Source organism: Schistocerca nitens, chromosome 4 (genome assembly GCF_023898315.1).
Source record: "Schistocerca nitens isolate TAMUIC-IGC-003100 chromosome 4, iqSchNite1.1, whole genome shotgun sequence".
Taxonomy (NCBI): Eukaryota; Metazoa; Arthropoda; class Insecta; order Orthoptera; family Acrididae; genus Schistocerca; species Schistocerca nitens.
Window position 1 is genome coordinate 374,763,912 of NC_064617.1, and position 20,052 is coordinate 374,783,963.

The 20,052-nt window shown below is 43.2% G+C and overlaps 1 long non-coding RNA gene and 1 other non-coding gene across 2 annotated transcripts; one reads left to right on the forward strand and one right to left on the reverse strand.

Moving 5' to 3' along the window:
- Window positions 1–3,654: 3,654 nt before the first annotated feature.
- On the reverse strand, window positions 3,655–3,729 carry Trnas-cga (transfer RNA serine (anticodon CGA)). Its single transcript has one exon. It is a non-coding gene; the product is annotated as a tRNA-Ser (tRNA).
- A 5,336-nt stretch (window positions 3,730–9,065) lies between these two features.
- On the forward strand, window positions 9,066–17,019 carry LOC126253061 (uncharacterized). The gene is made up of 2 exons (XR_007545892.1): window positions 9,066–9,459; window positions 16,894–17,019. It is a non-coding gene; the product is annotated as an uncharacterized LOC126253061 (long non-coding RNA).
- The last annotated feature ends 3,033 nt before the right edge of the window (window positions 17,020–20,052 follow it).

Consider the following 20,052-nt stretch of genomic DNA (forward strand, 5'->3'; position numbering starts at 1 on the left):
GTTAATAGAATTCTATTACAATCCTCATACCTCAAATATCAGTCATAGAAATGAAAAGATGCACAAGACCTATTTCGAGTACAATTTTGCGAGGAATTTATTTACTAATAAGTGCTGTGTCCGAAAAACGAGACTTTAGGCGTAAAAATTTAAAATATGGTACTAACTGACTTTTGGAGGGGATAAAAGATGTACAAGTCCCCCCTGCGAAGGGAAACTTCTCTGTTTTATATTACTACACCCCATGTGAGTATTTTCCCGAAGTTTCAAAGCTTTATACGTTTTTCCCCCATTTGCTAATTTTCTTACTACTTTGCCTGGGGTGTACGTGTAAACGTGGAAAAAAGAGCTGCTGTGTCTCGTCGATATAGAAGTTTTAAATATCATCATATTAATTCCAAAGGAACATAATTTTCGGTTACTCTCAGTGACTATTAGACTAGTACGGGTCATGCTGAACTTACACAGACTTGCGGGACTTGAATACCAAAGAGTTTTACCCGATGTGACAACATCACTTGGATGACTATCATGTTATGCACATGGCCATAACAGACCGCAAAGTTTCTTAAACGTACCTGAAGTGCATTCTACTGGCATGGACATGCTTGCTGCGACAGTGGTGTATCTTATGCTATTGACTAGAATAGTAAGAAGAAGTTAGAAGTTACCGAAATCACGTCTGTGCTTGCGTGTAAGCTGTCCAATGAAGGGTTTTCAAACTAGTTTTACTTTATTCAACCACTGCACCCTGCAACCCCCCTTCACCCTCCCCTACTCCTCCCCCCCCCCCTCTACAGTAAATTCTGCATTTGCAAACTGTTACAGAAGAGCTGTTTCTCCTGTAACTTTCAAAATAATAACTGAAAGGAATGTTTATTTTACTAGATAAACGTAATATTCTTTATTCTCTCTTCAGAGTTATGAATTACAGCAAAAGAAAAATAGTATTTTTTTATCACACAGTTGATATTCTTAAGGCAACCATGATGTACATATACATTTAAATCAAATTTCTACGAATTTTAGTTGCGGAGCTGTAAGTCTTCAAAGTTTTAGGGGTGACTGCAGTATACTGTACACAACTTATACTGTTTAAAGATGAACGTCCTCGTCGCCAAACGCTCATTTAAGTGAGAATGAATGCTCATTCTCTCGAAGGCACGACTGATTGTGCTTCTCAAACGTCCTGCAGACGTGATGTGAATTTGCTGGTGTCAAGGAGCGACAAGATTCCTCAAGGCGCAGTCTGAAGCCATGCTCGGTTAAATTGTACAACACACTGCAGTATATGAGGCAGATCGGAATGCACAATGACATGAGATTCGGTCTGCTACGGATATTGACGTGGTATAAACGTGGTACATACATCTAACATAGTGATGTCGGCGATTGCCGACACGATGTCAAAGAAGCAGCCACGGCTTACATCCTGAAATTTCCTGGTTTCAGGTAATCAATGACAGCAAGAAATTTAGTTACCTCTGAAACTGATTTTTTTCTGTCTTGAGTTTGTTCGTAAAATTTTAGTCACCGCGAATAAAGCGGTCGTGGTTTTAGCTCTGCCGCAGATTGTTGACCGCTGTTTTGTCGGATATATTGCACATCACGAAGTTGTGGTTAGATTCAGACACGAGATCAAGTTCAGGCCTACAGTTCAACCATTGGGGACTGAAATCAACGGTCAAAGAGTATCTCTCATTTCCGACTTACCTCACTGTGAGACTTCCAACATTGCTCCACGTTTCACATCAAGAGCATTTGTGATCTGACCTGCCGTGTTTGTCACCTGTAGCCCAGCGGTAGCCGGCAGTCGAAGTGGCAAGTCACAGACGTCAACTACCAAGTAGCTTCAGTCGGACTATAGACTTCTTTGCAAGGTGTAGCCGTCAACTTGATGATCGTCTGCTGTGGTGATCCTCGGAGTGTTTCGTTATAATTTGCTTTTTTATGAAATTATTTGCAGACACTTACCTGAAATACTTTATATTCATGAGTTGTCAGTCACAGAGAAACGTTATTGGTTGCTCAATTTTACAGTTAAATTTTTTAAGATATGAACCAACAGAGACTTCACACGTTTCTGCGTGTTTTCTTTCAATAAGAAGACGATCGGTGTGAATCAACTCTTGATTTTATGAACGCTACCAGTTAAGGTCGAAAGCCATCCTGGTCGAGAATAACCTTCTACCGATTGACGATAGTCTTAGGGTTGAGACAACGATACTTTCGACAGAATACAGCTTTCATAAGAATGCTTCCAATAATCAAACAGTTTCTTATATTTTTGTCTATTTGAAAGCTTAATTTCATAGTTATTCGCTGCGGCCATAAATCAGACACAGCAAATTACCCTAAGAATACTGCACTTCATTCACTCGGTTACAAACCGCTCGTGAAAATATGGCTTATCAACAATACTTAGAATGTTCTAACGGCCTGTCGGTAGCATAGCAGGACGCTTCGTTACACGCAGAAAAGATCATTTCTTTTTCAAATAAACGCTCATATTAGATACTTGTGAAACGGTGGATTCCAGTGTTCAAGAATTTCGATGTGGAAACATAAATGCGAAATAATTCTGGAGAAAGACTAACAGAAACAACCAAACTGATTAGGTGGCGTTTGTAGTAAACCTTAAAGCTTTCAAAATGTTTATTGTCTGGGGATAACGCTACAACGCAATACTTTAATGAACGAATATATAGTTCAAATCTTCATCTATCCTACTTTTGAAAGCTTTCGTCTTTCGTCTAGTTAGCTATTCAAAATCATTATGTTTCCCTTAGGCGTTCATAATACTCTCATTGTCAATTAATTGCATGGTAAAGATTACTTAATTCCCAGAGTACACAACTCTAGATATGTTTTCTTTGTTGTATGTCACTATAGCACTGCAGCGCGTAGAATATAATATACTTTTAGTACAAATCTTGCACCTATACATAAGTTACATTCAATAGAACCAGACCCTAGGTGTATGTACAACGTAAACAACAAATGAGAAAGTATTTGTACGTATTACCACAGTCTACCAAAATCTGTCATCTTTAGAAACTGATTTTCGAATAACAATCTGAGAGTGACCTACTCAGGAAATAACTTCATGATCTGTACAGAATTACAGCGAGGGTGAAAATGAGATAAGCACCAGATCTCTGGTCCACACAAATCCGTGGTACTTCTTTGCACTGGATGTATGAGTCGATGTCTCCTCAGTACTGCTAGAACCATTATCCACATTATCCTGGTGATTATATATCTTTCTGGGGGTTTCAGCTTTTCAACAAATCAATTACATAATCGCAAAAGTGCGCACTGAACGAATAATAGATTTCAGAAAATAATAGGAAAGACACTGCGTTGTTCTCTACAGTAATCGTCTGAAACTGAAATAATGGCCTGTAGTGTCATGATAGCCCAGTGTGAGAATATGTACCACAGATGTACTAATTGTGGAATTACTGAACTTTTTTCCAAATAACAAATCGTGTCTTACATAAACAAATTCATAGTAAGCGACTAGAACTTCAGTCATGTAGGACATATTCTTCAAGCTAATCATTTATCAACTCTCTCATTACATTAGAATGAGATTTTCACTCTGCAGCGGAGTGTGCGCTGATATGAAACTTCCTGGCAGATTAAAACTGTGTGCCGGGCCGAGACTCGAACTCGGGACCTTTGCCTTTCGCGGGCAAGTGCTCTACCGACTGAGCTACCCAAGCACGACCCACGACCCGTCCTCACAGCTTTACTTCTGCCAGTACCAGGGCACTTGCCCGCGAAAGGCAAAGGTCCCGAGTTCGAGTCTCGGTCCGGCACACAGTTTTAATCTGCCAGGAAGTTTCTCTCATTACATTGCTAAACTGGGTCATGGTAACCAATTCCCAGCTGCATGTAGCCAACCTAGGATCTACCAGGGGTAACAATGATATGATCTCATTATTTCACATTCATATTGACCGAATTAAAAATTTAAAATATCGTCATAACCAATTCATTAAGAACTATAATGGTACGTTAAAAGTGTAACGCAGTAAGGCAAGTCTTTTAGAAACTGTGAATGTGTCTTGAGGCAGCTTATCGGAAGGCGGGCAAACGGCCAGTCTAAATTCAGCCACTACTTAACAATCAGAGCACTTAGAGACTTCAAACTAAGTTTAGACATAGTATCAAACCTTTAAGTAAGTTTTTCTAGCTGACAATCCACCTCACAATATGATGAAAAAAAAGTTACCGTCATTTCATTATCGCCGCTCGTGCAGTAAAACTTCAGTTGCCGCCATGTCGTTTCGATTTAATACTTCTTTGCTACCAACTCTATCCGCAACACGTTTTGCAGATAGTATTCGCTTGTACCACAGAATATATCTCCAAAATTATATCGTGGTACGACATATACACTATGTGATCAAAAGTGTCCGGACACCCCCAAAAACATGCGTTTATCATATTAGGTGCAATGTGCTGCTACCTTACTACCAGGTACTCCATATTAGTAACCTCAGTAGTCATTACACATCGTGAGAGAGCAGAATGGGGCCCTCTGCGGAACTCACGGACTTCGAACGTGGTCAGGTGATTAGGTGTCACTTGTGTCATATGTCTGTACGCCAGATATCCACATTCCTAAACATTCCGAGGTCCACTGTTTCCAATTGCACAGTGAAGTGGAAACGTGAAGGGACACGTACAGCACAAAAACGTACAGGCCGACCTCGTCTGTTGACTGACAGAGACCGCCGACAGTTGAAGAGGGTCGTAATGCGCAATAGGCAGACATCTATCCAGACCATCACACAGGAATTACAAACTGCATCAGGATCCACTGCAAGTATTATGACAGTTAGGCGGGAGGTGAGGAAACTTGGATTTCATGGTCGAGCGGCTGCTCAGAAGCCACATATCACGCCGGTAAATGCCAAACGACGCCTCACTTGGTGTAAGGAGAGTAAAAAATGGTTCAAATGTCTCTAAGCACTATGGTACTTGACATCTGAGGTCATCAGTCCCCTAGACTTAGAACTACTTAAACCTAAGTAACCTAAGCACATCACACACCCCCCATGCCCGAGGCAGGATTCGAACATGCGACCGTAGCGGCAGCGCTGTTCCAGACTGAAGCGCCTAGAACCGCTCGGCCACAGCGGCCGGCTAAGGAGCGTAAACATTGGACGATTGAACAGTGTAGAAACGTTGTATGGAGTGACGAATCATGGTGCACAATGTGGTGATCCGATGGCAGAGTGTGGGTATGGCGAATGCCCGGTGAACGTCCTCTGCCAGCGTGTGTAGTGTCGATAGTAAAATTCCCAGGCGGTGGTGTTATGGCGTGGTCGTGTTTTACATGGGAGGGGGGGGGGAGAGGGGGGCTTGCTCTCCTTGTTGTTTTGCGTAGCATTATCACAGCACAGGTCTACATTGATGTTTGAAGCACCTTCTTGCTTCCCACTGTTGAAGAGCAATTCGGGGATGGCGACTGGATCTTTCAACACGATCGAGCAGCTGTTCATAATGCAGTACCTGTGGCGGAGTGGTTACACTACAATAACATCCCTGTAATAGACTGACCTGCGCAGAGTCCTGATCTGAATCCTGTACAACACCTTTGGGATCTTTTGGAACTCGACTTCGTGCCAGGCCTCCCCTACAGAAGTCGATACCTTTCCTCAGTGCAGCACTCCGTGAAGAATGGGCTGCCATTCCCCATGGAACCTTGCAGCACCTCCTTGAACGTACGCCTGCGAGAGCGGAAGCTGTCATCAAGGCTAAGGGTGGACGAACAAAATATCGAATTATAGCAGTACCGATGGAGGGCGCCACGAACTTGTAAGTCATTTTCAGCCAGGTGTCCGGATACATTCGATCACATAGTGTAGCTCAGGACATTTGATGTCATAAAAATTTGAAATCAGTGCTACACTACGTTTCTCATAAAATGAAGTGCAAATTAACGTCCTATATTCATCTAGTATTTCATAATGAGAGCGCTTAGCAACTTTCAAAAAGCTTTCAAGACATTTTCAAATGCTTTTGTAAATTTTGCTTCATCTAAATGGAGAACGTCAAATACTTATGCCACTAATTCATTTGTAAAGTAATCGGAGACTTGAAGCCGTTTCGTAGATGAGAGCACGATTCCTTACAGAATCGGGGGTTTACTGGTTTTTAATTAATGACATATGCCATCGCTCAGTTGGTGCCATAATATTACAATAAGGTGACAGAAGTCTTGGGATAGCGATATGCGTGTACACAAACGTTAGCAGTATTGCATAAATAAGATATGAAAGGGCAGTGGTTTCACCGAGCTATCAGTTGTACTCAGGTGAGTGATGTGGAATGGTTTTCGTAGTGATCATAGTCGTAGAATGGGAATAAACAGACTTCGATAGCGTAATCTACATCTACATCTACATCCGTACTCCGCAAGCCACCTGACGGTGTGTGGCGGAGGGTACCCTGAGTACCTCTATCGGTTCTCCCTTCTATTCCAGTCTCGTATTGTTCGTGGAAAGAAGGATTGTCGGTATGCTTCTGTGTGGGCTCTAATCTCTCTGGTTTTATCCTCATGGTCTCTTGGCGAGATATACGTAGGAGGGAGCAATATACTGCTTGACTCTTCGGTGAAGGTATGTTCTCGAAACTTTAACAAAAGCCCGTACCGAGCTACTGAGCGTCTCTCCTGCAGAGTCTTCCACTGGCGTTTATCTATCATCTCCGTAACGCTTTCGCGATTACTAAATGATCCCGTAACGAAGCGCGCTGCTCTCCGTTGGATCTTCTCTATCTCTTCTATCAACTCTATGTGATACGGATCCCACACTGCTGAGCAGTATTCAAGCAGTGGGCGAACAAGCGTACTGTAACCTACTTCCTTTGTTTTCGGATTGCATTTCGTTAGGATTCTTCCAATGAATCTCAGTCTGGCATCTGCTTTACCGACGATCAACTTTATATGATCATTCCATTTTAAATCACTCCTAATGCGTACTGCCAGATAATTTATGGAATTAACTGCTTCCAGTTGTTGACCTGCTATTTTGTAGCTAAATCATAAGGGATCCATCTTTCTATGTATTCGCAGCACATTACACTTGTCTACATTGAGATTCAATTGCCATTCCCTGCACCATGCGTCAATTCGCTGCAGATCCTCCGACATTTCAGTATAATTTTCCATTGTTACAACCTAACGATACACCACAGCATCATCTGCAAAAAGCCTCAGTGAACTTCCGATGTCATCCACAAGGTCATTTATGTATATTGTGAATAGCAACGGTCCTATGACACTCCCCTGTGGCACACCTGAAATCACTCTTACTTCGGAAGACTTCTCTCCATTGAGAATGACGTGCTGTGTTCTGTTATCTAGGAACTCCTCAATCCAATCACACAATGGTAGCAGACTATGACGTAAAGTTAGTTGGAGCTATACGCATGGCCGGCAGGTGTGGCCAAGCGGTTCTAGGCGCCCTCAGTCTGGAACCGCGCGATCGCTACGGTCGCAGGTTCGAATCCTGGCTCCGGCATGGATGAGTGTGATGTCCGTAGGTTAGTTAGGTTTAAGTAGTTCTAAGTTTTTCGGCAATTGTAAGGAAATTTAATATTCAGAGATCCGCCGTATCGAGAGACTGGCGAGAATACGATATTTCATGCATTACCTCCCACCACGGTAAAGCAATGGCCGAAGGCCTTCATATATCGACTGAGAGCAGCGGCGTTTGTGAAGACTTGCCGGTGCTAACAGACAAGGAATACTGCGTGAAGCAACAGCACAAATCAGTGTGGTAGGAACGACAGACGTATCCGCTAAGACAGTGTGACTTTAATGGGCTACGGGTGCAGATGACCGGCAATAGAGCCTTTGCTGGCAGCACGACATCGCCTGCAGCGCCTCTCCTGGGCCCGTGACCATATCGGTTTGATCCCAGACCGGATGTGTCCGGATTTCGGTTGGTAAGAGCAGACCCAGAAGAAGGCCGCTGCAACCGTGGCCGAAACGTTAGTTTTCCTCCAGCAGCAGTAGTTTCTTACATTATGACGCGGTACCATGCCAGAAAACTTTTATGTCGATTGGTAAGAGCAGTTGGTAAGGCTCTATGTGGCGCAGACTCCATGAAGCCATGGACCGAAGTCGTGAAGAAGACACCGTGCAAGTTGGTGGTGACTTCAGAATGGTGTGGGCTGTGTTTACGTTGACTGTACTGGGTCCTCCGGTCCAATCCGAAACGGTCGTCGACTGGAAATGGCTATGTTCGGCTACTTGGAGACCATTTACAGTCATTCATGGACATGATGTTCCGGAACAATGATGGAATTCTTATGGATGACAGTGTATCGTATCTCATATCACAGGGCCACAGTTCTTCGCAACTGGTTTGAAGAATATTGCTGACAGTTTGAGTGGAATGATATGTCCACCCAGATTGTCAGATCGCCAGATAATCGAGAGGTCGGTTCGTGTAAACATGTAGCATTTATTGACGCCTATAGATGCAGCATGGTTAATTATTTCGGCAGGGAAGTTCCATCGACTTGTTCAGTCCATGCCACGTCGAATGCTGCAGTAGGAGCTCCGACACGAAATTAGGAGGTACCTAACGACTTTTCCCCCCTCCGTGTGTACCACCAGCGATGCCTAAGGCTAATGCAGTATTTGGACTCTGGCCAATTATTTCGTGCAAAAGAATCTGGTTACAAGCCATTTCGTAGAGGATGTAGGACAAGACGCTTTGGAGAAGATATTATTTTTATCTTAAGAAGCCCCAGACTTTCCTATGTTTTAAGGAACAATTTCGTTGACAGCACATAAAGATTTCTTATATTAGTATTGATTTTTAGAAAATATTCATTATTTTCTTCGATTGTATCAGTCGTGTGTAGTACCAAATTAAACGTCATGCTAATAATTTCATATCCTGAAGCGAAAGTATCATTACAGACATAGACGTTAATAAAATTGCACAAATACTGCCCGATATCTCACTCTCTTACTTACGGGAGATTGATGGACATCTCATATTCCGCTTCGCCAAATTATATCTGCGGAGGGCAGCTCTTGCCTCATGTCAGTGATAGCGCGGCGCAGTTCTTCCCCCGGGCCTCGTGACCTCCGACCTGCGTCCAGCGCGTGGGGCCGCCGTGCATCCCCGCGCCTCAGCAGACGTCAGCGCACGCAGATAAAAAGCCGCCTGCCGCGACAGCTTCCGACAGCCGCCTCTTGTCCGCTCTGTAATCGCACGCTCACAACCGGCGCCATGAGGACACGCACGCTGCTGGTACTGCTGCTCGTGTTTGTGGCTACGGCCTCACTCGTCGTCCCCGCGGCAGCCTGGAGGTGGCCCTGGGAGAAACCGAAAATCATTGCAGAGATGATCAAGATGCGGCAGAGGTGTGGGTCCGGTACGGTGCGAGTCGGCAACATGTGTAGGAGGGTCTACATGGCATGAGGTACATATCACCTTCGAAGTCTATTTAAAAGTGTGATAAATACACACTTAATGTCTGCCGCAGTCGCACTGCCGGCCGGGTTGGCCGAGCGGTTCTAGGCGCTACAGTCTGGAAGCGGGTGACCGCTACGGTCGCAGGTTCGAATCCTGCCTCGGGCTTGGATGTGTGTGTTGTCCTTAGGTTAGTTAGGCTTAAGCAGTTCTACGTTCTAGGGGACTGATGACCTCAGAAGTTAAGTCCCATAGTGATCAGAGCCACTCGAACCATTTTAAGCCCTCGAACTAATAACATTTTTGGGTAGTAGTTAGCCCAAGTCGCTCAAAAGTATTAGCAATTTTTTCGCTAAAACCTTGCATTGTTTACAATGGCCTCCCGATTGTTAACACTAGAAATGATGGCGGCAGCGTCATATAGTCATCAAGTGTAATTATCACCCTGGAAAAATAATGCACGTTGCTATTTCTTTTCTTGTTTGGAGGAAACTGGTACACTTCAGAATTTCCGCACCAGATATCCAAAGGACATCGCTAAGGGAGCCGAAAGACAATGGTGCAGCCCATGGGTATAGCAGACCTACCGTGCTCACAAGCGGGAGTTTCATTGTTCTGGCATACAGACATACACTGGTAGCGTGCCATCTAGAACCAAACAATTTTAAAGTGAATTTGGTTGTCGAGTTAACAAATCACTTTATGTTCAAACGTAATTTTATTGCAACAAAATTACGTTCAAACATAAATTGTTAACTCGCCAACGAAATTCACATCAACCTCGTTTATAAGTGGCAATACATAAAAAAAAACGGCTTTATTTTCATCTCTGTTTTTCTTCCGGAGGCAACCGGTTTCGGCATTCCATAATGCCAACATCAGGCGCTATACGGTAACACTGTGGCTGAACTAGTATTGCCAGTTAAAATGCCATGCTACAGCAAACGAGTATCCACAGCAACATATGTAACGAGGCTGTTCACCGTAAACACAATGAGCGCAGACTGTTCACGCGTGTGCAGCCTTGTTACATATGCTGGTGCAGATACTGGTACACTTTTAAACGATCGTGAAGAACTGGATTTTGGATTTTATAAATTCACTGATTTAAGGCACACGAAAGCTCCTCACTTTCCGTGGTGAATCACGGATGCGAAGCAAGAGGCTACAGCTCAGGCGGCTGGGAAGCAGAATACGTTGTTCAGTGTGTGGCATTTAGCGCGTTTGGAGCTGCAGCGAAGTGGTTTCTCAGTCATATTGCTGTCTGTAATCCACACTGTTTGATCGCCTTAAGTGTCACAGCAATACCTCATTTTGAACTACTATTCTCCCTCCTCCGCGAGGCTCGAGTCTTTCTCGGGCATGGATGTGTGTGCTGTCCATAGCATAAGTTAGTTTAAGGTAGATTAAGTAGTGTGTAAGCTTAGGGATCGATGACCTAGGCAGTTTGGTCGCATAAGATCTTATCACAAATTTAAAAAAAATTTAATTTCTCCGTTCGTTTTAGCTACATTATTACTTGTGCGAATGAATTAAGTTCCCTTGTTAGCTATCAGAAGAAGAGTAACCAGTAGCTATGCTTCTGGTATTCGTTAGTTCATCGTAGGCCGTATGTTCAGGTGTTGTCTTAAATGCACACTGATGAGCTTACCGTACTTCCCTCGTCACAAAACTCCCCGGATTTAAACACAATAGAGAATGTGTGGGGAGAATTAGATCGTGCTGTTCGCGCCACGGATCCTCAACCCAGAAACCTGGCGCACTTGGTCTCGGCACTGGATTCGGCATGGCTTCACATCCATCTCGATAACTTCCAGCCCTTCACTGACTCTCTTCCTGCACGTCCGCGCTACAGTTCATGATCATTCTGGCTTGTGACCGTTTCTCACATTATTGTGACTGGACCGTGTATTATCGGTTGTTGGTCTTTCTTATTGATCGTGAGTAATAGTTCCCTTCCCAGCTACTCAGTAGCATATGTGCAATATGACAGGGTTCACACTTAACTGCTGTCCATAGCTCTCAGACATCGTACGTTGCCAGCTCCAAGGACTGCACATCTCGCCTGATGATCTACTACATATTGCAACAACTAATTTATTGAGAACTACCGGTAGGACGTATCTTTGATTCCGAGAGCATTATATTTTCATTTTACCATTCCCTCTCATTGCGGAGACAACCGAATGATGGTGTATCTTTGTGAGAACACAGTTCGTTTACGAGATGCTGAAGGTGAAGAAATACAAGCACATGATTATACAGTAAGGTATTCATCTTTGACAAGGAAGGGTGGAAGGACAAGCGAAATATAGTGTTTTTTAAACAATCCATTACGGTATTCGCGTCAGTCTATTTAAGGAGCCCATGGAAAACGCAAGTTAGGTTTTCCCGATACCGAATCGCCGGCTGGAGTGACCGTGCGGTTCTAGGCGCTACAGTCTGGAGCCAAGCGACCGCTACGGTCGCAGGTTCGAATCCTGCCTCGGGCATGGATGTGTATGATATCCTTAGGTTAGTTAGGTTTAATTAGTTCTAAGTTCTAGGCGCCTAATGACCTCAGAAGTTAAGTCGCATAGTGCTCAGAGCCATTTGAACCATTTTTTTTGATACCGAATCCTGCTTCTCCCAAGGTAAAGCTGGTAAGAGACAACGGCAAACGTTAAAAGCAATCTCAAAGGAAAATGCTTTTTTTGTTTTTTGTTTTCGTCACACATTTCCAAAACTTCTTTAACAACTGCCAGTTCCTAGTTTCATAAAAACCATCTTCTTTAATTCGCTTATTAAGGAAGTATGAACTTCCCTATTGTCTCCCTTAATCATCTTTACCATGAAGTTTACTATAAACCGAAAAACTAAGACGGTTAAACGATGCCCATTAATAAAGTGTTTACTTTATGAATACATTACCATGAGAGAAACAGTGATTCAACACCCATGAAAGACACTGCAGCATGAGTTTGAGCTATATTTTCATCCTGTTTTTACATATAGGCTCTACACCTATGAAACACCAAAAAACATTGCTTCCAGCCCTGTTCTACTTTGAGTACCTTGTATTGGCTTTATACAGGCTGTCCAAAATGAGACTAGGCAGATGAATGTTTATAAGACAGACGTAGTATTGAGCCTCGTTAATGAACATGATAGTTACCGATCACAGAAAAAGCTGGATCCGGGTTTTCGGTGTACCAGTGAGTTGTCGTCACACGGGTGTAGATAGGTGTCTCCCGCAAGCTTTGTCCCGAGTACATAACAGTATTATTACGTTTGAGTGACTGACAGGAGCAGACGTGATTACTGACGATTTGAATCCAAGACAAAAGGTGCTGACGATAAATCTGCGGATGTTCGTTGTCTATCGTTATGTTGTCTATCGTGTGAGGAACTGTTTCCACAAGACTTTAAGACTTCAAGTGACTGGGAAAAATGTCAAGCAAGGTTCGCAATTCAGAATTTAGCGGCCAAACGGGGCGAAACAGGCTGTGTCGCGAATCAAACTCTCTGTCATCCATATAGAGTTCGAACACTACAAAACATTGCTCGAGTAAAGGAAGAGCTAGAAGCAAGTCCTAGTAAATTTCAAGGCCGTTTATCTGCGGAAATAGGAATAATGATATCGTCAAATGGGAACATTACTAATAGCACCTGTGTCTGAATACTTATAAACTTATTGTTGAGTATGAGTTAAAGCTTCCAGATGAGCGTCCAAGTGTTGAATTCTGCCAATGGTTTCTAGTCAAGTGGAATTAGGATATATAGAATCCTTAGTTTTTTATTCCTTCGGCTGAAGTCTGATTGAAACCGTCAGGGTACGTCAACTTATACAACATCTACCGTTATGCATCAGAAAACCACAATCGGTGCTTTAAAGAGCGGTTGCATAGTGAAAAGTTTGGTGTTTGGTTCACAATGTCCCGTGTAACTGCAGCAATATGATTCTTTAGCCAAACTCGTAATGCTAAACCGTAGCCGACCGCTGTGGCCGAGCGGCTCTAGGCGCTTCAGTCCGGAACCGCACTGCTGCTACGGTCGCAGGTTCCAATCCTGCCTTGGGAATGGATGTGTGTGATGTCCTTAGGTTAGTTAGGTTTAAGTAGCTCGAAGTTCTAGGAGACTGATGACCTCAGATGTTAAGTCCCATAGTGCTCAGAGCCATTTGAACCATTTGCTAACCTGTCCGTTCAGAAACTGTATGAGAATCAGCTTACAGAAGGTGAAATATTGTAAAGATATTCCCAGTAAGACAGAGCAATAGCACGTATCATCTTGTCACGAGTGCATGAGGTTTTCAGTGACGAGAGGACAGTCAGCAGAGGCAGTGTAACCTCCTGGGCACCTAGATCACCTGATGTCTCTCTCTGTGGTTTTTACCAGCGGTGAAAATTGAAGAATGTAACCAAACATTACTCTGGAAGAGCTACAGCAGAAATTTGTAAGCCCTACTGCTGCAATCTTTCAGGCGGAGCTGCTACGCATGTCACAACGTTTGATAAATCCAGCACAGCGAAGAATCCGCGTCAGCGGTGGCTGCTTGCTGTATCTACTGTGAAGTTGATTAACAAAGGTGTCCATCCTGCGTCAGTCTTAACGTAAATATTTTCAGGGCCAGTTTCATTTTGCCCATCTAGAATACCTAAATTACGTGACGGCACTGGACTTATAATTCCACTCCTATTCAAAAATAACAGACATTCATTAAATCAACTGGAACTTTTGTCCATTTATTTCTCCATGGAGCCAGTTTGGGACTGTATGGAGGATGATCGATGAACCCAAGGAGTCGGATCATTGCAGATGTCCTACCCTTCGTGTGTAGTCTGGCATTGCCTCGCAGAAGGAAACGGTGCTTCTTGTGTGGACGAAAGAAATTCATTTACAGAACTCTGTTTCTCACTCACCGACCATGTTAAGTTACGCATCGCCGTTTACACGCTATAGTTTGGAGAACTCTAGACGCGTATTGCTGCCGAATATGTAGACACGAAGAATAAAGATTTCGAATGTTGATAACTGTTTTTATATTTTAAATGCTTTAATTGTTTCCACAAAATAAATTCGGAGGCATTACATTTCAGCACGCCATCGTAACCCTTATATACACTCCTGGAAATGGAAAAAAGAACACATTGACACAGGTGTTTCAGACCCACCATACTTGCTCCGGACACTGCGAGAGGGCTGTACAAGCAATGATCACACGCACGGCACAGCGGACACACCAGGAACCGCGGTGTTGGCCGTCGAATGGCGCTAGCTGCGCAGCATTTGTGCACCGCCGCCGTCAGTGTCAGCCAGTTTGCCGTGGCATACGGAGCTCCATCGCAGTCTTTAACACTGGTAGCATGCCGCGACAGCGTGGACGTGAACCGTATGTGCAGTTGACGGACTTTGAGCGAGGGCGTATAGTGGGCATGCGGGAGGCCGGGTGGACGTACCGCCGAATTGCTCAACACGTGGGGCGTGAGGTCTCCACAGTACATCGATGTTGTCGCCAGTGGTCGGCGGAAGGTGCACGTGCCCGTCGACCTGGGACCGGACCGCAGCGACGCACGGATGCACGCCAAGACCGTAGGATCCTACGCAGTGCCGTAGGGGACCGCATCGCCACTTCCCAGCAAATTAGGGACACTGTTGCTCCTGGGGTATCGGCGAGGACCATTCGCAACCGTCTCCATGAAGCTGGGCTACGGTCCCGCACACCGTTAGGCCGTCTTCCGCTCACGCCCCAACATCGTGCAGCCCGCCTCCAGTGGTGTCGCGACAGGCGTGAATGGAGGGACGAATGGAGACGTGTCGTCTTCAGCGATGAGAGTCGCTTCTGCCTTGGTGCCATTGATGGTCGTATGCGTGTTTGGCGCCGTGCAGGTGAGCGCCACAATCAGGACTGCATACGACCGAGGCACACAGGGCCAACACCCGGCATCATGGTGTGGGGAGCGATCTCCTACACTGGCCGTACACCACTGGTGATCGTCGAGGGGACACTGAATAGTTCACGGTACATCCAAACCGTCATCGAACCCATCGTTCTACCATTCCTAGACCGGCAAGGGAACTTGCTGTTCCAACAGGACAATGCACGTCCGCATGTATCCCGTGCCACCCAACGTGCTCTAGAAGGTGTAAGTCAACTACCCTGGCCAGCAAGATCTCCGGATCTGTCCCCCATTGAGCATGTTTGGGACTGGATGAAGGTCAGCACGTCCAGCACGAACGCTGGTCCAACTGAGGCGCCAGGTGGAAATGGCATGGCAAGCCTTTCCACAGGACTACAGCCAGCATCTCTACGATCGTCTCCATGGGAGAATAGCAGCCTGCATTGCTGCGAAAGGTGGATATACACTGTACTCGTGCCGACATTGTGCATGCTCTGTTGCCTGTGTCTATGTGCCTGTGGTTCTGTCAGTGTGATCATGTGATTTATCTGACCCCAGGAATGTGTCAATAAAGTTTCCCCTTCCTGGGACAATGAATTCACAGTGTTCTTATTTCAATTTCCAGGAGTGTATTTATTTAGAATCATACTTGTCCTAATACCTTTCATTGCGATACATCCGATTTTTCCTTGGTTTCTGTTGAATATTCGGCTATCAGAATAAGTACTGTATTCTATTATTAAAAAATTCTTCTAACGAATCATGTATCAGTTTCTGATACTGAACCCTCACATTAGTGAGCTATTGGCGTTTCAAAATATCTCGGTAATTAATTAAGTTACATATCTTACATTTATGGGCCAAGCCTTAGTGCTAACATTTCCTGGAAGTACTATGTTCCGGACATTTTCCGATAATAAATGCTGTTTTCTTCAATGAAAGAATTATCTTTATTCACACTGATTTTGGTGTGCGGAAGATAATATATTTAACATACTTTGTCACAATTTTAGCCGATCTGTACGTATAACATTTACTCTTATACTACTAATGACTCAGGACTCCGCTTTTGTAGTTAGTTAGCGAACTTAAAAGTGGGTAGTTGTCGTGGGGAATCGGAATACTTCCTCTGCCATATCTCTTGATAAGCACATCGACTGCAACTGTAATTAATATTATGAACTCGTCTATAAGGAATGGACCGTTAACAACAAAATGATTTGCACATGGATAAGATCAGGTAATACATATTTACAAGTTGCACAAAGACTATTTCATTAATCAGTAGTTCCTATTTTCAGTAATTTTGTTGTCGAACTGAAAAATGAATAATAAATTTCTCAAGGTGAAACGCCTCTATGAGGCTAACTGCCACAGACTATTGTGGAAGCATTAGTTCTGTGTACCGTACTGTCGAAACTGTTTTGTTTTAGTCACTATTTGTGCGCCTCACACCGTTACGTTGTGTGCGTTTCGCTAAGGTTGTGCTGAGACCAAACGATTTCATTCAAATAATGACTGGAGCACTTTTTCTTCGAAATTTCTTATTGTATTGTCTTTTGCAGGTGGCTGGGGACATTCATAAAGTGGAAGACATCGCAACAGAAAAGAAAAATGGAAGCTTTTATATGTAAATAAATGTTTTACAGTTATTTATAATGTAAATAATAAATGTGATACTGATGCAAACAGCTCTTGTCATTTATGTTTTTATTTTGGCAGTTGTATCACTGTTTTAAAGCTTTGTTCTTTGCAACTTGCTGTCCTCCGTCATACCCTTCCATTGCCCAAGTTATTAGGTAATCATTGCTAAATATGTATAATAATAATAAATTAAATACAGTATTAAAAATTTGTTTTTCAGTGTTTGATATTTTCTTAAATTTTTAAGAGAATCTGTTTCACTGACAGTTATCCATAGCCAAAACTATCTTTTCCTGGTCTACCTTCCAATAACAAGGATGGTGAACGAAATTAAAGTTTCTAATGTTAAAAGACACATAATGGGTAATTCTTACTTAGTTGTGCTAATTTCACATCCTTTTACAGAAATTTTACTGTAGCTATAGTTTGTGAGTAATCACATTTATAACACTTCTGGTATTATGAATTTGAGTAAATGTAAAACATTAGCTAGAATTCATGCTACCTACCTAAAATATATCGTGAAATAGATTTCCGACTGTACTTTCCTGCAAAGAACATCTCTCTTATATTTCCAACAGTGGTATGCCAATATATTTGGAGTCCATTTTTGCTGGTAGTGCTTTTGCATTTCAGCGATTTCCTTGTGTGAACACTAACCTTGTTCGTTGCTGCCACTGGCGAGATTATCAGGGAAGAAATCAAGATGGGAGTCGCGTATGCGCGCTTTCAACGACATTTCACAGCCCATGACCCTGTGTCCCTTAGTCAGCTCACTGAATAGTTGTCTGTAATGTTCAGACGTATACTTTGCTAATACGTTTATTACAACATTATTTAATTGCTGTCGATCTTTGCGTTTCTAACGGGCTTACAAACTGCAGATCTGTTATATTTTCGGTAATGTGATGGCCGATAAATTTTCCCTCTTTTACTTCCGCTTCACTGATCTTTGGGAACTTGGATTTTAAGAACCGAAATGTACTCTCACCACAACACAATGATTTCAGAAAAGTGTTTATTGAAACGCAGTTTCATTTGAAACTGAGGCAAGGAGATTTAGTTAGCACTCACCAATGGCTGATGAGGATTGTTGGTCTGTTGTGGAATGAATGGCTCTCTCTTAGGGCAGCTTTCCTTAATATAATGACTGATTCTATATCTGCTTTCCCACATGCACAAGAAGCCGCACAATTTAGTATAGCTGAGTTCTAATCCAATTAGAGTAGCTATCAATTTAAAACCTGCACAAATCTGCCATGAATAGTCATCATATCGGGTACTGGGGAGCATGAGATGTATGTTTGTGTAACTTTCCTTCATACCAACTGCGTGGGCTGTGGAAATGGGTATAAACTTGTTTACATTATACAGTAAGACCCCTCTCAAACTATTTTTGGAGGAGTCAACGAAAAAACGTCAGTTTTCAGGCATATGTCCAGCACCTAGTGTCTCTATTGAAGAGTCAACGTTATTACAGATATCTTGTTCCTCCTGCTCAGAAAATAAATGCTCAAGTTGCCTATGGCGTTTACTGAAAGAACCTACTTTGATGCTGCTCCGCAGAATGTACCAGCTTCTCAATCATGAAACGAAGTAAGTTTGCTTCGCATTTGGGTAATCAGAGATCACCAGAAAGTCACTTAGAAAGTGAGATTCATTTGTGGTAACTCCTACAAAAAATCTGCGTCACTCTGTTGTTGAAATTCACTAATGTCATCAACACTTTAAAATCATCAGCCACATTTTTGTCATTTGGTGGAGATGGTATGAGAGGGCCTCGTCCATGAGACACTTGTCAGACTGCTGATTCTAAAGAAAGTTATTTAATAGTATGTTTGGACATACAATGTATGATTTCATGGCCGGTATTGTCGTCACTTAAAACTTCCGGGCTTACAGGCCGTGTTCGATGCATAAAACTCTTCCCTGGCGTTTCGTCTCCGACTGGAGGAGACATCCTCCGGGGTAAAGCGGCGAACGGCGAGGAGAACTCGAGGAAGTGCTGATTATATAGGCAGTGCAGAGAGCGCCACTGTCCATCACGTGTCTCTGGTAATACCAACATTCTGGATTGAAAGAAATCGATCGTCACCCTTCCGACGCAACGCTGACATCCAGATTTTATACAGTTCTATACGTTCCTCTTTCCTGTTAAAATTATTACGGTTTCTATCAATCTCGATAGCCTCTCTATACATGCGGGCATAATAATGCGAGGTTTTAGATATCACTCTCGTCTCGCCGCACTGCTTATACTACCAGCACTTCCTTGAGTTCCCCTCGCAGTTCGCCGCTTTACCCCGGAGGATGTCTCCCGCAGTCGGAGGCGAAACGTCAGCGATTAGTATTATTCATCGACCACGGCCTATCAGCGCAACAGTTTTAAGTGATTAGTATGTTTGGAGTTTCAACTAATTCCAGATATGTCAGGCAGAAGAAGTAGTCTGTTACGTGACCTATAGGTTCCCTTGATATCATAGGGACTGCAAAACGCACATGACGGGACCCTTTAAACCAGTCTGTTAATAATGATACACAGTTGACACAATAGATTCCAAGAGACAAGAACTTTTTCCTGGTCTGTTTTATTGTCAAGATAACACTCGTAAGCTCTTTTAAATCGAGGAGTCAAATCTCATCTCTGCACTTTCAAGATGGATTCGCCACAGACGTTCAGAAATTGTTTTTATCGCTTGGACAGTTTCATGACATGCCACCCTTCTAAAAACAGTGCTTAAGGAAACACGCTATTAGCTGAAATTATACTTATCATTTCACAGTTGACAATCCCACCGGATTCGCTTCCTTCATCAAATAAACATTCTACTGCTCTGGCAACCAAGCAGGACACTTTCTATCCGAAGCAGGTCTCATTTCTTATTTGTTGCTAGAGCCAATCTTGCCTTAGGCCGGGATTATGTCAATTATTGACCCAATAAATTAAAATTATGTTCTTTCTATCATTACGTTCAGGAACTACGCTAACAAACGTAAAAAAATATATTTATTCTTATATTAAATTTTCGGTTGGTGCACTAATTATAACTTTATTCTTGTATTTGTCAGGCTCAAATACA